We start from the raw sequence: 20848 nt of genomic DNA, 5'->3' as shown, positions 1-20848 counted from the left end.
ATGAATATGCATTGATCTCTTATGACCTATTGATAGAGCACAAGAAATCTATTTCAATAACATTTCTAAAATAAGCCCAATTTCTATTATTGTGTCGCTATCTTCATATACTAGAAATTGAGTTTTCTGAGCCCTTGATTTAGTACTCCTCTGTGTTATTTTTCTAAGTTAAACGAGCTTCTTCTCTCTGTGTCTTCTCAAGTTTGGTCATCAGGCTTGTACTAGCTTCACCCAAAAAACTAGGGATCCTCATCTGTTCTGTATCCTCAAAGCTTTCTATGTAGTTTGGAAATTATTTACTCCTTGTAGTAAACCCTTATCAGTTTTGTAGCTTTTATATTTCTGGTTCAGTTTTAATAATTAAGTGCCATCTGAGAAAACTGTTTGTATTGAGATGTTAAATTATTCACAATGATATTTTTATGTAACACTCAATTCTTAATCACTTCCATGTCAGTGATATATTCCTTTAGTAATTCTTTTTTTTTTTAATTTTTTTTTAACATTTATTTTTGAGACAGAGACAGACAGAGCATGAACGGGGGAGGGGCAGAGAGAGAGGGAGACACAGAATCGGAAGCAGGCTCCAGGCTCTGAGCCATCAGCCCAGAGCCTGACGCGGGGCTCGAACTCCCGGACCGCGAGATCGTGACCTGAGCTGAAGTCGGACGCTCAACCGACTGAGCCACCCAGGCGCCCCTCCTTTAGTAATTCTAATTTCATGTTGGATTTTAAGATGAGATTATTGCCTGAAATCTATGAATTATTTCATTCTGTAATGAACCAGTGTCTGCTTTTTAAATATCTAAATCACAAATTCCTGCTTTATGTTTATTTCTGCCTTTTTCATCTTCTATTTATTTATTACTATTTTCAAACTTAACTAAGTTTAAATACATATTTCCTTTCTTTGTTCTGTCCAATTTAAAAACAAAACAAACAAACAATAAAACCCCACAACCAGTCACTGGTGCCATAAGGAAAACCACATTTTTTATGCCTCATAGACAAAGTAAAATGGGCTCGCTTTCACTATATATCCTATTCACTTCCCAGTTGTTGTTTTGTTTTGTTTTGTTTTGTTTTATAACAGGATCTAGGACTTCTGACTTAGATGGAGCTAATCATTAAAGTTTTTTTAGATGCCTTTTCAAAAATGTTTACAGTTTTCACTCTATTTGGACTGTTTTTAGGATAATTAGCATACTTCAGTCCCTGTTTGCCTGCTCGTAACACTTTCCACCAGTGCTACCGTGACTACTTTTTCGCTCTTAGCTTTTTATTTTGATGCGTCCCTCTCAGTCAACTGGAATATTTTGAAGTTTTTATCGTGAAGATATCCAGCTGATAAATTCCTAAGCACATGTGGTTTGTCCTTTAAAACTCTATAGACATGGGGGCGCCTGGGTGGTTCCGTCAGTTGGGCGTCTGACTTCGGCTCAGGTCAGGATCTTGCAGTGTGTGAGTTCGAGCCCCGCGTCGGGCCCTGTGCTGACATCTCAGGGCCTGGAGCCTGCTTCGGATTCTGTGTCTCCCTCTCTCTCTCTGCCCCTAACCCACTCGCATTCTGTCTCTGACTCTCTCACTCTCAAAAATAACTAGATTTAAAACACACAACACACAACACACACACACACACACACACACAACTCGACAGACACAGAAATGTCTGTGGTTCCTTCTTTTCAAAAATAGTGACCAGAAAAAAAGCCACCCCAAATTTCACCAGATGTAAATATCACCTCTGTGAATTTCCACCCCCATCCCAACTACTTTGCAGAGGTGGAAAGTGAGAGGAATTACGGGATATAGCCATGGAGAGGAACTCAGGGATAGAGTGGCCACAGCCTTCGAAAGTTGTTCGTCCATGGGGCGCCTGGGTGGCGCAGTCGGTTAAGCATCCGACTTCAGCCAGGTCACGATCTCGCGGTCCGGGAGTTCGAGCCCCGCGTCGGGCTCTGCGCTGATGGCTCAGAGCCTGGAGCCTGCTTCCGATTCTGTGTCTCCCTCTCTCTCTGCCCCTCCCCCGTTCATGCTCTGTCTCTCTCTGTCCCAAAAATAAATAAACGTTGAAAAAAAATAAATAGTTTAGAAAGTTGTTCGTCCTGCGGACGACTTGTACTTCAGAGATAGGGACACTGTGGCCGAGACTGAGGAGAACCATCCGTTGTCCTCCTGCCCCTCAGGGTTTCCTCTCTCCTCCAGGAAGGGGACATCCTTCCCGGCTTCTGGCAGGTCATTGAACTTAGTTTTTAGTGCTAGTCAAAGTTCACATCTTTAATTTTATGAGTACTTTAAGGGAAAGGGAAAATCAAGGATGGAACATCAGTAACTTTCCTAATACCATATCTTGTAAGTTTTTGTTTTTTAATTAAATCGTTATGCTTATTGGGATACGTCTAGCATAGACCAGTAGCATAGATGTGGCATTTTCCTCAGAAAATGCTGGCTTTTTGCCGCCCGTGTTCCTTCTGCCACTTAGAATTAGCCCTGCTGTTTCATCCATGTTCTGCCAAGATAATTCTGGAAAAGCAATAAGAAAGAAGTTCATGCTTGCGTCTCCTCTACAGGTGAAGACGGTTATTGGGAGTCTGCGTGCAGCCACTGGAAAAGCTTCACCTGTAAAAGTGAGCAATCTTCTTTTTTTTGCTACTCGAGTATGAAACATGCTACAAAATTAATATATTCATAATTTAGGTTTGTTAGGTACTTTTGTATAAGTACGCTGTAGGCAAAATTGTTCTTGCTTTTAACTATTTTGTAAGCCAGAATAACAAGTATGGTCACCGCAGGATAAAATATGAAAGACGCATACTTTACACACACACACACACACACACACACACGCATACATACATACATGAAGAATAAGAATGGAGTCCGGGAGAGTAACTATTGTGTGACTCAGTTTGAAGTCACTTCTTCCCCTTGGCCTTCAGCTGTTAATGAGTTGGCCTTTTAGGTTATTTTAAACGCCTTTTATGGGCTAGAAAAGCTCTCTTTGTCCTTTTGCCTTTGAGTTTTTCTGGAAGGTTTTAAATCTCAATCTACCTTTGTGGTGGTAGTATTTGAAAAACCACAAAGAATGCTAAAAGGGAAGGAAGGAAGGAGTATGCCTTTTTTTTTTCTTTTTTCAGTTCTAGACAGTTATTTTACCCTGCTTCTTTCCTAAGTACTTGATCATTCTCTACCCACATGATAAGCTATATGTCAGGACCCGGAATGCTGATGTTGCTCGATGACCTATCAAGGGCTTACCAGGACGCTAGGAATAGGTGAAGAAACACAGTGCGCTGAGCATTGCATTATCATTTTTAACTCGTCAGTTTAGACTTTCAGTGTTACATCAGGCCTCTTTCTTTCTTTTTTTTTTTTTAACCAAACAGTAAAATAAAAGACAAAATTAAAAGCGTAAATGCAGCCCTGGGTTAGAGTTTTGTTGCCTTTAACAAGCAAAATAAGAATGCTTTATTGGAATCATAAATATTTGATACACTGCATTATTCTTCTTGAAGTACTCAAAGTGATTACAAAGACAAATGGTATTTTAATGGAGTCAAGATGACTTTGCTGTGTCAGAGTTCAGAATTCATCAGTGTTTTGTTAACTGGTAAAAACAATGGTTTTCTTGCCGCCGATCTTCATTGCTGGCCACAAAGTCCCAGAAGTTCCTTTGCCTAACTTACGGTGGGACGCTGAAGAGTTTAAAAATCAAGAGTCGGTAGTCCAGAGCTGACTTATTTCTTAGGCACGGTGCCCGGATCCCTGATATTTTTAAAGGCCCGTGAAAATGTTTTCATTTTAATTTCTTTTTCAAAGCAGGAGATAAGTGAATGCAATGGTGAATATAGGATAATGAAGCTTGGGCCGGATGACGTTTTTCTTTGTAACAACGCAGTTGTGAAGTGTCACTTTTGGCATTTCTTATGGAGGAAGGGGCCAGAGTGCCCACAGAAGTCTGAGTCACCGTCAGGCGCCCTCTGCATATGTGAGACCCCGCCACTCGAATGCATTTTTCTTTCTTTTTTGGGAGAGAAGTAATTATTTCTGTTTTAGAAATGATCGTCTTCTCTGTGAATGAGTCCGCGGACTCGTCTGCTCATCAGCGAGGGACACGGTTCTCGCTGCAGAGAAAAGTAACGTGTTGTTAGGCGTAGGAGCTGTGACTATCGGTGCTGTTTCTCTGGAATAAAATCCATATTTTTCCCTCGAGAGACCCACCGATACTCTGTTAGCTTTATAATATGATACAGAAAAATAAGGAAAGGGAAAGCAAGACTTGACTCCGGAAGCTGTGGTCTGTGTCGGACAAGCGTTTTGCCCAAGGGGTGTGTGTTCCCGAGCCCGGTGGCTCAGCCAGCCTCCTTGCTGCCACAGGAGTCTAGAATTTTCCTCCTTCCGTAGCCGCTCATGTCTGTTACCAGGTGCACACCATTCTCAATGGCCGTGACGGATCTGGTTTTGTTTGTGTCTGAAGCCCGGATCTGGTTTTAGAGAAAATAATTCTGTTAGTCTTCAACGGTACTGAGTATATACATTGTGTCTAGAATACCTCCTGAAAGTCACTTGTTGCTCTTAAAGTAAGCGCATTGCATGTCTGGAGAACTTTTTTTTTCAAAATAGGCAACTCGCTCAAAGATAAACTACCTGAGAGCTAGGATCTTTGTCTCTTTTGTTCATTGCTATTTTGTTCGAGGAAAAGCCAGACGTAAAAAAGAAGCTCAAATATTTGCCCAAAGAATGAATGGGCTAACGTCCTCCTTTAGAAAAACCGTATTCTGAAATTGCTTTGGGCGTGTAAGCGGACTGCTAGCCCTCTCCTCCTTAGACCGGCAAGCATCCGGGCATGCACACACAAAAATGGACATTGCACGTTAATATAAAATTATCATCTACCAGACTGTTACCGGCCAACTACATAAGAGCTGTCCTCTCTACATGAGCAAGCCGGGGGGGGGGGGGGGGGGTACCACTTAATCAGATGAAGTCAGGAAAGCAAGAGAATTCTAGAGAAAGGTGCCCCTCGCCCCAGCTATTGGAGACGTAAATCTAGAGGTATAAACAGAATCAACTGACTTTAATTAATAGCACTTGGTGAGGTGGTCCTGGTTTACTGAAAAGTCAGAGGAGCGTGGCCCTATTTCGCATGGTTTGTTGACTCGAGGAGAACTGGAATGCGTTATTTTTCTGTCCACATGCCATGAGTGTGCGCGTGTGTGTAAGAGAGAGAGAGAGAGATTCAGCTTCAAGACTGCATTTTAAAGCAGCCCCCCCCAAATATATGCATTACACAAACCCACGTGTACATTTTCTTTCTTTTTTTTTTTTTAAAGATTTGAATATTTATTTATTTTGAGAGAGAGAGAGAGAGAACAAGCAGGGGAGGTGCAGAGAGAGAGAATCACAAGCAGTTTCCACGCCGCCAGCACAGAGCTTGATGTGGGGCTTGAACCCATGCACTGCAAGATCACGATCCGAATCGAAATCAAGAGTCGGATGCTTAACCGATTGAGCCTTCCAGGCGCCCCCGTAATTTTTTTTTTTTTCCTGAACAAACTTGCCCCTGCATTTTATTCTCATTGTGTTCTTGTCCAGGGTCCCACCCGCCCTCTGATGAAGGTATGTTGGGACAGAGCTGCCGTTAGGAGTGCACAGTATGGAGCTGTCCAAAGAGCAGAAAGATGCCAACTAAATATTCTAACGCCTGCACCAGGCGCCGGGGTGCTTGAGTGTCCTGACCTTTACTGCTCGTGCTAGCAGTTTCCGAGCCCCTTCTGAGGTCAAGTGGGGGTGCAGGATAGTGGGGCGGTTTCTAGCGAAGATCCTGAAGACTAGACGTGGTGTGTCTCCTGTGCCAGATTTGCCATCACTAAGCGCTGCCGTGATGGCTCTTGAGGGGCCTGCAGGGGGGTCGCGCTCTTCTCTGGAGGGTAGACATCCCTCGTGTCTCCCGTCCCCACACGATGACTCTTACTGCCCTTATGTGAGCAGGTGCATGATGCACACGCATTGAACCCAGGTCACCAGCTGCTTCTGTGGTACGTCCAAAGGGTACAGTCCTGGAGCTGAGGGCTTTGTGGGATTGAATATTGAGGCTTATTACCCCCAGGACTTACAAACAGTACAATGCAGGCATGCTCGGGGAGGGATCAGCTGTTTAGTCCTTCCGTGTCCCGCGGGTGTCCTCGCCACTGTGTTCCCAAGGCCCTGTAAGAGTGTTACTCAGGCTGATAGATTTGTTGGATGGCAGCTAATGGAAGGCTCACCAGTGGCTGCAGCGTAAATGATTCGCGCTGCGAATAAATAACTTGTATTGAACTACACACTGCTAATCATATAACCATCCAGCGGAACTCTTGGCCCAGTGCTGGAGGACAGGGCTTCACGCAGGATGGAATCTTTAAAAAGTCATCGAGATGCTTTCCTCCTGCTTCGTCCACTGCAAAATCCCCTGGGTATCTCTTGACGTGCGGTGTCATAAAAATGATTTTTTTAGTGTGTCATCAAAGATTAAAGGTGTTATAGCTAAATATAGTGGTTACAAAAACATAGCACAAAATTACAGCACTCAGAAAGATGTACAGATTTGACTCTGCCCAAGCATTGGGCGTCTCTCCTCCATTAAAAAGTATCTCCTGGGGCGCCTGGGTGGCTCAGTCGGTTAAGCATCTGACTTCAGCTCGGGTCACGATCTCACGGTCCGTGAGTTCGAGCCCCTGCGTTGGGCTCTGGGCTGATGGCTCAGAGCCTGGAGCCTGCTTCCGATTCTGTGTCTCCTTCTCTCTCTGCCCCTCCCCCATTCACGCTCTGTCTCTCTCTGTCTCAAAAATAAATTAAAAAAAAAAAAACGTTAAAAAAAAAAAAGTATCTCCTATTGGGGCGCCTGGGTGACTCAGTCTGTTGAGTGTCTGACTTTGGCTCAGGTCACGATCTCGCGGTTCATGGGTTTGAGTCCCGCATCGGGCTCTGTGCTGACAGCTCGGAGCCTGGAGCCTGCTTCAGATTCTGTGTCTCCCTCTCTCTCTGCCCTTCCCCTGCTCACACTCTGTCTCTCTCAAAAATAAACATTAAAAAAAAAAAAGTATCTCCTATTAAGGAGCTGTTGAGATCGGCTGCACCGACAACGTGAAATGTGCCCCACACGATGGGACTATACACTTAAAAATGGCTAAGATGGCAAATTTTATGTGTATTTTGCCACGATCAAAAATTTCAAAATATTTTTTGAAAGTATCGCCAGAAGTTTGCATAGCTTAAGCTGGGGTAGAGATTAAGGGGTGAGGAGAGAGTGGAGAGGGAAGACTTTCTCGCTGCAGATCTGTGTCATTAGGGAAAGGTATGACAGGGTCCCCAGCTATTCTCGAGAAAAAGAAAAAACGATATTAGTTTAAGAAAAAAAGTCCTTGTTTTCTCATGAAAGGATGACCTTTGGAATGAGGAACTAGTTGCTGTTCCTGGCATGGAGCATTAGGGGATTCTCAGGACAGTATGACCTCAATTTTGTGGAATTATGGCAATAGGTTTCCGTCAAAAACAAGGAGGGGGTGGGGGTGGGGGGCTTCACGGTGAAATAGCTGGGGTTTGAGCAAGGTTGATGAGTTCCTCTTTCTACAGAGCCTTTACCACGCTACTCTAAGTTCCATGTCTTCAAGGAGGTGCTATGGGCAGGCTTTCTCAAACTTGAGCATGGACCTCTCCCCACAGCCTCCACCTGGCCCGGCCTTATAGGGTTTTTTTTTTAACCTGTTAACTGTGTTGTTCTGTGGAAGGTAGTTTGGTGAATACAGACGCAAGGCCAAGTGTGGGAACACAAACATAGAAATTGCTTGTAGAAAGAAATAGAGAAACAACTGAAGCCAGAATTGTGACCCGTCCCCGTAGGAGGAGCTTGGAGAGCCCACGCTTCTGGACCACAAAGCCCTGCACGCCAGCTCGGGGCGCCCTATCTCCATACCCGGTAACGGGGCCAGGCCTCGTGTCTGCTCATTAGAGATCCCTCACCTTCCGCGTTCCCCTCAGAGCGACCCGAAGGTTCCGTGTCTGAAACTTGTGGAGCACCTTGAAAGCATTTAGCTAAGCCACTGGCTCAAGGATCGGCAAAGATGATGTCCGGTCATCTGAAATTCTAATGTGGAAGAAGGTTGCCTTAGATCCTTCACTATTAACCTACGTCCAGTCTAATAACATGTGATAGATTCCGATGGGCTCCTTATGTGAACACATTTCCTGGAAGTGGCGTAAAATTCCTTAACCCGAATCGTAATTGATACATTGTTAAAGGTGATCTGTTTCAGGATCGTTTCATAAGTGAAGGCGTACTTTGCACAAAACGTGAAGTACAAAGCACCCCGCATTGTGAAGGGTACCAAGGCGAGAAGAAAAGGCTTCTGCCCTTGGAGAAGTTGTAAGACACAACTAACAAATAACCTTTCTGTGAAGCAGTATGTGATAAAGAGTGGCATCAGAAATGTATTTTACCGAAGAGCTTAGAAATGTGATCCGAAGAGATGTACTTCCCGTATAAATTGTTCACTTCTGGGGGGCTCAGTCAGTTGAGCGTCCGACTTCGGCTCAGGTCGTGATCGCACAGCTCATGAGTTCAAGCCCCGCGTCGGGCTCTGTGCTGACAGCTCAGAACCTGGAGCCTGCTTCTGATTCTGTGTCTCCCTCTCTCTCTGCCCCTAACCCACTCACATTCTGTCTCTGTCTCTCTCAAAAATAAATAAACAATAAAAAAAAATTTTTTTTAAGTTGTTCACTTTGGTATGTTCTCTGTCTTTGAAAATGATGCTTCTTTTTTGTTGGTTGAGTATGAAATTATCGGTTAAGTCAAAACTGTTTAATTGTTATTCACATCATCAGTATCCTTACTTTTTTCCCACTTTTTTTCCCTGTCATGTTCTGAGAGGGCTGTTTTAGAGCTCTCACTGTGTTAGTGAATTGTCAGTGTTTCCTTTTAATTCTGTCAGCTTTTCCTTTCTGTGTTTCAAAGCTATACTTTAGATACATTAAGGTTCACAAGTTGTTCACTTATCATACGGCGAGGTACAGGTAATTGTTGTATTTTAGAAACCAGATGGAGCATCATATCCCCATGAAGGATGGGGTCACGCAGGATTATTGGAGGTTTCATGCTCTTAACAACTGCAGCTGAAAATCTACCTAGGATGGGCCCACCAGAGGCTTACCCGGGGAACATCTAATGGGCACGGAAAAGCTGTCACCTAAAATGTCAGAAGAACCAGATGCGCCCAGTGGTGCCAGATCTGCTTTCAACAGCTGTAGATAATGAATCCAGTGTCTGGAACAGACAAGTAGTTTTAATATTTGAGACACTTGTAGAAGCCCTGGACCAGACTCACCAGGCTTAAGAAGTCAGAATTATCCACCATGGCCGGCAGTCATCAAGGCCTGCGTTCATGCGGACTGCGTAATGCTGCTCTCACCATCACCTCTGCCTCGGCCCCTTTCTTCCCGTTCCAGACCCCAGGCATCTCGATTTCAATTGCATTTTCCACGATCCGCATGCCGTTAGAAGTGTGTGTTTTATTGCCCGACACCGTCATGGCTGTTCTGGGCCATAAGGGAAGCCTGTTCTGGAGGAAGATTACATTCGTGATAAAGACTTTTTAAAGTTAAGTTGGGCATTAAAGCAATCATTGTGTTTTAAAATTGAAAGACACAGAGTTGCAATTGATCTTAAGTCCTGCATTAAGTAGAGTATTTTCTTTTAATATTCTTTGTCTTAAAAAAAGAAAAAAAGTGGAGTCTGGCTTCTTAAAATGTTGTAACTTCATATATATTCCTTTGATTTCTAAAGCGTGGTCATTCAGAGGAAAACGGAGTGGACCAATTTCACAGGTCCTCGTAGATGGAATATTGGAGCCACCAGGCTCTTAGCCAGATGACCGACAAATCGTGTTTCTCTGTTTTCCCTTTTATTTCTAAGCCCTCTGCCTCAGCACTGACTCTCTTTCCTGGGTGTTTCCAGTTGGGGAGCTCCCAGTCACCTCCAAGGTCAGTTATTTCTCCAACTAACTTCTAAATCCTATTTGAGGAGATGAAGATATTTTTGTGCATGCTTCTCCTTTTTAATGCACGTTTGACATTTCTTTTCCTCCTCCCCGCCCCCTCCCCGTCCCCCAATACCTAATTTGTCACCAGATCTCACTAAATTTTCCTCACCATCTGTTTCATCCTTCTTTTGCATTTCCACGGCCCTTCATAAAGGGAAACGCTGATCACTTGAGTATTTATCACACACTGTGCACTACATTTAGCCCTTGAACCACGCAGATTTGAACTGCACGGGCCCACGTCCACATGGATTTTTTTTCACTAAATACAGTACAGCCCTGTAAATGTATTTGCCTTATGATTTCCTTAATAAGATTTTCTTTCCTCTAGTTTACTTTATTGTAAGAAGAGGGTGTGCTTTTTCGGGGGGGGGGCTTTTTTGGCGACTCATGTACCCTGGAACCCATGCCCCCACGATTCGACCGCATTAAAGAGCCTGAAGAAGATTTTATTGTAAGACTACAGTATATAATACATGTATACAATATATGTTAATCGAATGCTTATGTTATCAGTAAGTCTTCTGGTCAACAGTAGGCTATTGGTAGCTAAGTTTTGAGGGGAGTCCAAAGTTACATACCGATTTTCAGCTGCATCGGGGGCAGGTTAAGGGCACTGACCCTCACGTTGTTCAAGGGTCAGCTGTCTGTACTTTTTCTTACTTAATTCTTTTAGCTTTGTGCAGTTATTATCATGAATTGAACTTCCCATGTTAGGACACTGAAACTCTCAGAAATTTAAGTCATTGCCCAAAGTCACAAAATTAGTAATTAAAAAAAAATTTTTTTTAACGTTTATTTATTATGGACAGACAGAGACAGAGCATGAGCAGGGGAGGGGCAGAGAGAGAAGGAGACACAGAATCCGAAGCAGGCTCCAGGCTCTGTGCTGTCAGCACAGAGCCCGACGTGGGGCTTGAACTCACGGACCGTGAGATCATGACCTGAGCCAGAGTCGGACGCTTAACCGACTGAGCCACCAAGGCGCCCCCAAATTAGCAATTTTTGAAATAGGACAAGTATAAACACCTGGGTACAACCCCAAGTCTAATATCTTCTTTGCTTCTGTGACATGTGAAATGCCACCCACAGCCTGGCTATGCTGCGAGCCCGTGTTGCCACCTTGGGGCGGAAGGACCAGATTCTCTTTCTCTCGTTTTTCTGAACTTGCAAACCTCTTGCTGCTTCTGCCCACCAGCCTGGTCTGCCCAACGTCTTGGGTTAATTATGTCGGGTGTCTGGTCTAACATTCACAATGACGTGTTGCTTGCTCTGTAAAATCTGACCTTTCTAAACATGTCATCTTTAAGTCAACTCTTCCAGAAAACTGTGTTTTGTACCACTCAGAACCCTCTCCGTTCCTTGGAGTTGGTCTGCAAGAAACACAGGGGGCTCTGGGGTCAGCGGGACCTGGGTGCGTATCTCTCCTTCTCTCTTCCCTGGGACCTCGGGCAAGTGTTTTGCCAATTTCATCTGTGAAATCACGGCCGTAAACTCACTTCAGTTTAACTGTGAGTCTAGAGAGTGCGTGTTCAGTGCCAACTGTAGTGAGAGCCTGGCCCCTGGCAGGCTCTCAAACGGAGCTGGAGGGTAGTAGCAGTAACACTATTATCTGGACCTTATCTCTCCTTTTAAACTCAGTTCAAATTCCTCCTCCTGTTTAAATTACTCTGAACTGATTTTATCTGCCTGCTCCTCAAAGCTGCGGTATCAGTTAGACTGCGAACAATGCATTTAGCAATTTTAATTATGTGATGCTGCCTTGCGATCTTAAAAATGCGTCTTGAGATGCCTTCTCGAGAGCTGTTAATTCCTGCTCTAATGGACTGAGGTAATTCAAAGGCTGAACTAGGTCTTACGCATCGCATCGTATCTAGGCTGGTGCCTGATACATAACTATTCACAAACTTTTTTGATACGTGATTAAGAAATTTCACATTCATTCATAAGAAATCAATACGCTGAATTGGTTTGAAATATAGAGATATTTACACCCAGGTAGGTGCCTCTATCGTACATGATTAGCCCAAATTTCTTTGTCCCTAGTTCTGAGTGTGAAGACTATTGCAGAGTAAATTTTAAAACTCCCAAGACATTTCATTATCCAATATTTCTTTTTAAAAATTTTTTTAATGTTTGTTTTTGAGAGACAGAGAGAGACAGAGAACGAGCAAGGGAGGGGCAGAAAGAGAGAGACACACAGAATCTGCAGCAGGTTTCAGGCTCCGAGCTGTCAGCACAGAGCCCGATGCGGGGCTCGAACCCACAAATGGTGAGAGCAGACTTGAGCCGAAGTCAGACACCCGACAGACTGAGCCACCCAGGTGCCCCTAAAACTGTCTATCAGACCCTTAAAACATGGATGTATATGCGGTCATTTGTTTTTCTTGGGATAACTCCAGATTAGGAAGTATTCTGATTTTCCTCGTAAATGTTACTTTCCAGGCTTAATTTTTTTTTTTTTTCCTCGTGCAGCCCTCCGCTTTTCTTCTTTGCCTCTTCAGTCCAATCACTTTTTCTCCCCTCCCCCAACCAGGTTTTCCCTCAGGAGAGTCTGCTGGAGAGGAGGACACTGTTCTTTATGCCTGAGGAAAAGTCTTAGAGATGAAAATGTAGCGGCCCTTTTAAGCTGAAGGCACGGCTTGGTTCGTTACGGGCCTTTTAGCTTTACTTAACCACTATTTACAGCAGAGTTTTAAAACTCCACACTTTATCTCTCATTTTAACTGGAGGATCGGAGCCCCTCTCTAGACAATGTAAGGATTGTTGAAAGAAACATCATTTGAAGCAACTTGCAGGCAAGGTGTGTGTTTCATCCTGAAGTCTTGCACAAAGACTGTTTCTAAGCAAAAAAAATATATATGACCAATCTGAGCAATCTGTGGCCTACGTAGAAGAAGTTATTTGTGGAAATATTTACTTGGGGCAAAGGAAGTCTCCTTGGTCCGCTGGATCTAAAAAGTTGTAAAATTGAACTGCGTGAGATCCTTTGAAGAAGGAATCCCCATTCTGGGAAGATGGCCTTGTGCTTTCTTGGGGCTGAGGAAGGGGGTGAGGGGTTAAGCCACTTCCCCCAGCTGTCGAGACGTGTCATCCCATCACATGCCCGGCTTGGTGAGCGAATCTCCTTCTCTGTGCCCTCGGCCTCGACGTCTGCCTGTGAGGCGATGCTAGCTGGAAAAAGCCTCAGAGGACGTAGAGGCCAAGGCCGGCTTGCCCACACCACCTCTGGGATCTAGCAAGATCTCTCTCTTCGCAAAATGCCCTCTCGAAAAACCCCTCCAAAATTTCTCAAGAGCACTTGAACATTCGTGACTGGCGGTCTGTCGGGAAGGACTGGGAACTGATGAGGGTTCGGGCAGTAAAATTAGGTATATACACAGCATAGGTCATGTGCAAGCCATCTTCGATTCAAGCCAGGGTGACTTTTCCAACAGTTCATTTGAAAAATACTTTGGGGTGTATTTTTTCCTCATTAGACATAAAACCACGCATGAGGAGTCCTCAAGCAGACAGAGCCTACTGAACCCATACTGGTCCCGAAATGCAATCTTGTGCCTACATTAGGGCCATTTGGAGGGTGGGGTCCTGTTACCTACATTCTTTCCCCACTGTTCCCACAAACAATTGAAAGTCGTATTTGTAGGCGAACCTCACCTCCTGGAGAACTTCTCACAACTAGAGAATGTGGCACCCACGTCTTGTATTAGGTCATGCATCTTGATATCAGACTTTAGAGATTCGCACACGAGCTATTAAACTATAGTCATAAAGACATAAGTAATCATGTGTAAGAATGAAACCGTGGAGCTTCAGGGACACATCAGGGCAATTATAGGAACACAGTGTATCACACTTTAAAGTTTTATGCTTTTACATCTTCTCCCAGTTAAAATTTGGAAACTCTAAGACCTAGGCGTTCTCATTTCTTTTGTAGCAAGGGCTTAGGTGGAATGCGTTGGGATAAGCAATAAAATAGCACCTCATATGCCGAGGGGGGAACGAAGAGATGGTGGGGATGGTGACTGAGCCTCATGGGGGCTCAAACAACATGTGCACGATATGTACATATCGCCAAAGGAGAAATGAGAAATATACCCATTGTGACCGCGTGTCCCACAGTGAGCATTTGCTAGTCGTGGCTAATGCGAGGTTGAAGGAGAAAAGGAGAGGATAAGGACGTCTTTGCCTTTCCCTCCCTTCAACTCCTCATCTTCCCAGTTAGGGTTACCCACCCCCCTGGCATCTGAGACATGTTGTTCCAGAAAGACACTGATAACCTACAGCTGGAGCCCACCTTGAGGATTACTGTGTGTCAAAAAGCTTTTATGTGGCTTTTTATATGGTTGGGAACCATATATACCATTAGGACCTGGAACACATTTTCCTGTAGAAATAAACAACCATGTACCGGGAGTCTTTTGGAACATGCTCCCTTTTTAAATTGGTTCTGCCTGTACATGTACAGTTGAGTGAGCCTGGGAACAGAATAGGAAAACCCTGGATTCTCTTGGGGGATGTAAGGCTTCTTTCCTTTGGAACTCAGTGAACTGTTCTGCTACCTTGTGCACCCAGAGACCAGTCCCAGCTATGTATTTCTTAGACACAAAATAAAATTTCAAAGTTTTCCATGTGCTTTTTTAATGAACATGAGCTTTCCTATCTGAGAAACTTTAAACACTTATGAAATGATTATGATGCTCATGGGGTCACTTAAGAGTACAGAGAACAGATGGTAAGAAGGTTCGTTGACATGACCAGCTGACCTCCTGTGAGATATTGAACACCGTAATTTATTTTTCTTCCTCCAGGATCGTTCTTCTGACCATCTTGAAAGACAGCCAAGAAAACTTTCTCTTCTAATTATTTCCAACTACTTCTCGGCAGTTCATTCAGACTTACGATTAAACAAATCATCCGGGCTTTGGGAGTACCAATTTAAACATCAAGTGTTTGCATTTATATTGCAGAGAGAGGATTAATTCTCTCTCCCGCCACCAGGTTTAGCCTGAAAGGCCAATTATTTACTTTTGCTCACTCTTGTCTACTGAGCAGTTGTTGAGTAAATGCATTAAATAATATGGTATCTTGAGTCAGGAAAATGTGTTTCCCAAGTGAACCATTTAGAGAAAAGGGCAAGCATTTTGTATTTTAGATTTATAGCAAATTGAGGACTTATATTCTAAGGAATTTTTATTTTAGCAGATCAGTGTATGTTCAGGAAGAAAACACTAGAGATACGTAAGGCACTTTCTTTCCTAACATTCAAAGCACATGCACAGTTATTACATTTTTTATCTCCCACAACCCCATCCCCAAGGCTTCTGCTTTCCCTGCTTTACTAGTTTCATTGGGTTTTTCCCTGCCCTGGGTTTTTACTTTATCAGATAGAATGTTTTCAACTATAAGAAAGACTCTAGTTCAAATCTGTTGAAACAAAAAGAAATTAATTACTAATCTGTGGAAGGAATATGTCCTTTAGGGTTCGTTGACTCTTAGGAACATCACTGATAATTCAGTTTGCCCCCATCTTTCTTGGCTTCTTTCTCTGGCAGATTCTCCTAAATGATCACAAAATGGCTGCCAGACACAAATGGTTTAACAGATTCCTTTGTCCATCTGCACCAGGAGAAAGAGAGGGATCTCTCCCTAGCCATGGAATACAAGTCCCTTCTTCCAATCCAATGGTCTCTTACATCACAGAGAGGAATAACCGCACCAAGAATGCCATGAACTGATTGGCTTAGATTAACCAGGATCCACCAATACAGTTGGGGATGGGATCAGCTGCACCCTTACCACATGACTGTGAGTAGAAGAGATGAAGAGGTAGACACCTCAACGAAACAAGGGTTTGTTGGGAAGGGAGAGGTAGAGAATAGGTGTTGGGTGAACAATCTACAGTGCCCACGGAAGTGAGGTTGTTGTACTTGTCGCATTTTTATTTTCTAAATAAAACTTAGTTCTGAATATAATCTGTCAACTCCTGGCTCTTATCCCTTTGCAGACTGTCCATTGTTCTAGAAAGTTCCTCAAGTTATTTCTTGGCACCTTGGAGAAAGGGGACCACGTCTCAGATTATGAACAACTGGGGTGTTGTCTTCATCTTGTGGTCTTAAGTTGCTGAGTCTCCATGACCGGAAGGTGGCAGCCATCCAGCCTACCATGCTATCCAGAATCACCCATGCGCAGAACCCACCCTGGACCAATTGGTGCTTGGTTTTTGGAGCATGTGCCAGAGTCAGACTATATTCTCTGCAGAGCTGGAGACGTCGCTAATGTCTCATGGAAGTTTAAGTGAAAATTATTCTGTTAGAAAATACCATCTGCTCTGCGTTCCTCTATCTTTAGGACTCGGACATAGACCTTAGGGCCCATGGCGCCTGAGGACAGTAGACCAATAACTGAGCTGCTGGGAGTGGCTTCTAGGCTTCTGGCTTGGACAGCTGGGTAGAAGTAGGTTGTGATCAGACAGGCAGGTTCCATGTGCTACTTAGGGCCCGGGTTAAATAGACCAACGTAGGCAATTTCATTACCTCCTCATCCCTTATCCCAATGCCATGTCTGTAGGAAGATGTGTTCCAGTCCCCAGACGTTAAGTCTGGGCTCAGAGTGCTTTAGAACTCAATCTGTTTGTAGGTTGCAAGTTACTGCAGTCGTTGGTGCCACTATCTTGTGTTGTCCTCCTTCTCCAACAACGTTATGTCATTGGAAAAGAAAGTTTTGGTGGGGAAAATGGAACTTTTTTTCCTGCTTGTGTCAAGGCTTTAATGATTTAATTTAATAATTAATGTCAAGGCTCGGCACAGGGCTTTCTTCCTGCCGGATCGTGTTACTCAATTCCTTACGGGTACCAGCACAGACCGCTAGGGAAAGGCCTCTGTTTCTCTCAGCTCTAAAACAGATAGTAACCACCCCCCCCCCCCAGCTGTTTCTGGCATTTGTTTCTTCGTTCCTTAAGGTTTGTCAATCTAGGAACGTTGGTGAAGGTAGCATGGGGGGAGCCCACTCTGGAGCTCAGGTAATAGTCCAGTTAAGACCAAAGAAATTTGTAATCTATAAACTCAGCCTCAGGATGCCTGGGTGGCTCAGTCAGTTAGGGGTCCGACTCTTGACTTCAGCTCCAGTCACGATCTCATAGTTTCGTGAGTTCGAACCCCTCATGGGGCTCTGCGCTGTCCATGTGGAGCCTGCTTGGCATTCTCTCTCTCCTTCTGCCCCTCCCCAGCTGGCTCGCTCTCTCTCAAAAATAAATAAATGAGCTTTAATTTTAAAACATTACACAAACAAGCAAACAAACTCAGCCTCAGTGCGCCTGTCTGCTCTAATGGGGCCTTGCTTCCACACAATATACTACCGGCTCCCCCTTCAAGGGCATCTGTGGTCTGATTCTGTCCAGCTGTATCTCTGGTTTCTTTCCCAGCCTGTACCCCTCTGCTAACCTGAGTCTGTCTGTCATCTTGCCCCATTCATGAAACATCCTTCTTCTCTGCGTGGAGCAGAATTGTACTTTCCAGATAACCAGTGAGCCTTGTGTGTCTCTGCCCATCTCTGTGCTCGCTTCAGCCACACGGGGTATTAATTTTAGTTGTAAATACGTCCTGTTACTTATGAGAAAATCGGGGCCCAGAGAGACGTGGTGATGCCCCCAAATGTGCCCAGAACGCTTGCGCCAGAGACGGAACTGGAATCAAAGATATCCTGTCTTCCAGCTCGGCATGGTTGCCATCAGACCAAATGCATTTATAAGACTCTTTATTTTCTTCGCAATGGGTCTGTGCGTGTTGTGTATATATTTATACGTATACGCACATGTACATATATACACACATATTTTACACTAATGAACAATAAGAAAGGTGGATTTTTAAAAACTGATTTGCTAAATTAGTCTGGAGCTGGGGATGCAAGCCATTCAAATCTTCCAATGTGAAAATTGGGCCTATTTAAATGTATATTAAGGCTGGGCTTATATTACCTTCGGTTACCTAATTATTAAGATTTCAAGTTTCTCAGATCCCTAAATACTTGATCACTAGCCTTTTAAAATACTGTATTGCTGTAGACATGACTTCTTTATTTGTTAATGTTCATTTATTTATTTTTGAGAGAGAGAGTATGTGAGAGCAAGTGGGGGAGAGGCAGAGAGAGAGGGGAGAGAGAGAATCCCGAGCAGGCTCCACACCGTCAGCACAGAGCCTAACATGGGGCTCCATCTCATGAACTGTGAGATCATGATCTGTGCCCAGATCAAGAGTCAGATGCTTAACTGACTGAGCCACCAGACTCCCCTAGACTTCTTTTTTTTTTTAATTTTTTTTAATATTTATTTATTTTTGAAGGAGAGAGAGACAGAGTGTGAGTGGGGGAGGGGCAGAGAGAGGGGGAGACACAGAACCCGAAGCAGGCTCCAGGCTCTGAGCCCGACGCGGGGCCCGAACTCACAAACCGTGAGATCATGACCTGAGCAGAAGTCAGACGACTGAGCCACCCAGGCGCCCCTCCCCTAGACTTCTTTAAAAGAATTTCCACACATGACCTTATAGGTACTTAGTCTCTGGCTGTGGATCAACTCTAAGAAGGCTGCTTGCTTATATTATCTGTTCAATTCAGTCTGTGTTTTCAGCAAACTTGTAAGAGACAGCATTATGAGGTTTGCATAGAATGGGCTTCTGTTTGTTACACACAATCTAACATCATAAAGTATCTGGGAAGAGAGTAGTTTGAAGCACAGAATCCAGTAATTCTGTCGAGTTATTGGACAACCTCTAATTATATAATTAATTTTCCTTGTTCATAGCAATCTAGTTTTTCCTATTTGCAACAGATGTGTCTAAACAATATGCTTCAATAAATCAAGCAGAAGTATTTTCCTGCATTATAATTATCAAATACAACATTTTTTTGTCCAGCCTCGCTTCTGCTTAGCAACTTTTAGAGAAACTGACCTCAGAAGTCCAAAAATCAATGAAGCGCAGTGAAAAGCGGAATTGGCCCTCCCTTAGAACTAACGGTGATACTAAATCCAACAATAACAAGGAAAAATAGTATCTTGTTGTTGTTGTGTGCTACTTGGCCCTTGAAAAGATTGCTCGGTCAATCAGTGGGCATAAAAGGTTTCAAGACCTCTTGTCTGCTTGTGAGATGTGTGTCTAAAGAGACATAAAGAGCAGAAGTATTTGAAAATTGACTTATAGGGGCACGTGGGTGGCTCAGTCGGTTGAGCGTCCGACTTTGGCTCAGGTCATGATCTCACGGTCCGTGGGTTCGAGCCCCGCGTCGGGCTCTGTGCTGACGCTGAGAGCCTGGAGCCTGCTTCCGATTCTGTGTCTCCCTCTCTCTCTGCCCCTCCCCTGCTCATGCTCTGTCTCTCTCTGTCTCTCAAAAATAAATAAATGTAAAACAAAAAAATTAAAAAAAAAAAAAAAGAAAAGAAAATTGACTTCTATACAAAAGTGGCTGAAATGCCTGTAGGCAAATAGGCCTTTCCAGGAATATGACAGTGAAGAGTGAGTCTAAAAGTCCACTTGCCTGGTTTCTGTAAGCTGGTTTCTGTTGGGTGTGAGAGCTTGTCTGTGAACTAGAAGGCTTCTTGCGCCCACATATTGCTGCGTCCTCGTGCCAAACACATAGATTGCCATCTGTACCTGCCAAGAAACGACAGAAAGCCCTAGCTGCCCTACCATAACTTTCCTAAAAACATAACAAAAAAATTATCGCGGAAGCATTAAACAATCAAAATACCTTCTAAACAAAGTGCAAGACGATTGGGTTCTTTATGGCTCCCTCAAATATGTTTCACCCTCTCTGTAGTTTAGTTCCAAAGAAAGAATTATGGTTTTTCTTTGGGAGCCAACATTTCCCTTTGTAAATTTCTGGATTTGGGGTGATATTTTGAGTTCTGTAATAAAATGTAATGGTCCATTTGAGAAATTGTACCCTTATTGAGCATAGTTTCTATTACTGGGTTGTTGGAGGCAATTCTTAAGTGTTAGATTCTTCTTTGATCTATCAGGACTCACTGGTTTCCATGGAGTCTTGCTGGCTCATGACCAAGGGAGAGCTCAGTGTTCTAGTCCGCTGGGGTTCAGTGTTCCTAATCAGCCCTGCCCTGAAATATTCACATGAAAGACTTTAAAGTCAGAATGCTTTATATGGACCCATGAAAATAAGTTGATTATCTGGCGGGGGAAGAGTACAGTAAAGGCTTAAAAACTTTTGTTTCTTTCAGTTAGTTACATTTTGATATGTTTCTGGAAATATAGTCTTCGGATGGTCCAAAACACATGGTTTTTCCAGTCCTTCTACTTTGTACACAGTAATACAAAACGGAATGTCTTATTTGACCTTACATGTAGATAAAACGAGAGCTAAATTATTGGGACCAATATGTTGCATACATCTGGCAGTAATCTTTTTATTTTATGGCAGTGACGACTCAAAGCAATTGCTAATCCTAATTTATTTTTCAACATTTTCACTTAAGCTTTCTTCTCAAGGCTTGTTTCTCCCCCACCTACTTCTGTAGGACAGCTAAAATAAGATCACTGTAAATACCCACATTCATTTTTTTAACTCAAACATTTGCACAGCTACTCTGCGGATTCAGGAGAGACAAAAGGAGACCCGTGGCTTAGATCTAGCCCTCAAAAGGCGGGAGCAAAAGCCTTCAAGGCTCGTGACTGTAGCAAGCTGGGATGTGTCTTTATTGCACAGAAGGAGTAGGAGCAAAGAGAAAGAAAAGGTGACTTTTCTCTGAGTGGACGGAGATT

At 43.6% G+C, this 20848-nt stretch overlaps 1 protein-coding gene across 2 annotated transcripts in view; it reads left to right on the top strand.

Annotated features, from left to right (window-relative positions):
- PLEKHG1 (pleckstrin homology and RhoGEF domain containing G1) overlaps positions 1 to 20848 on the top strand; it is a 227080-nt gene that overhangs the window by 52584 nt on the left and 153648 nt on the right. Inside the window, exon 2 of one of the 2 annotated variants that reach the window (XM_053222103.1) lies at positions 2571 to 2627. The exons of the other annotated variant lie outside the window; for it this stretch is intronic. The gene's annotated coding sequence lies outside the window, so the exon portion shown is untranslated. The remainder of the gene's footprint in view (positions 1 to 2570; positions 2628 to 20848) is intronic. 2 annotated transcript variants of the gene reach the window in all.

Source organism: Acinonyx jubatus, chromosome B2 (assembly GCF_027475565.1).
Source record: "Acinonyx jubatus isolate Ajub_Pintada_27869175 chromosome B2, VMU_Ajub_asm_v1.0, whole genome shotgun sequence".
Classification (NCBI taxonomy): Eukaryota; Metazoa; Chordata; class Mammalia; order Carnivora; family Felidae; genus Acinonyx; species Acinonyx jubatus.
Note: the sequence above shows the minus strand (reverse complement) of the source record. Positions and strands in the feature narration are given on the sequence as shown.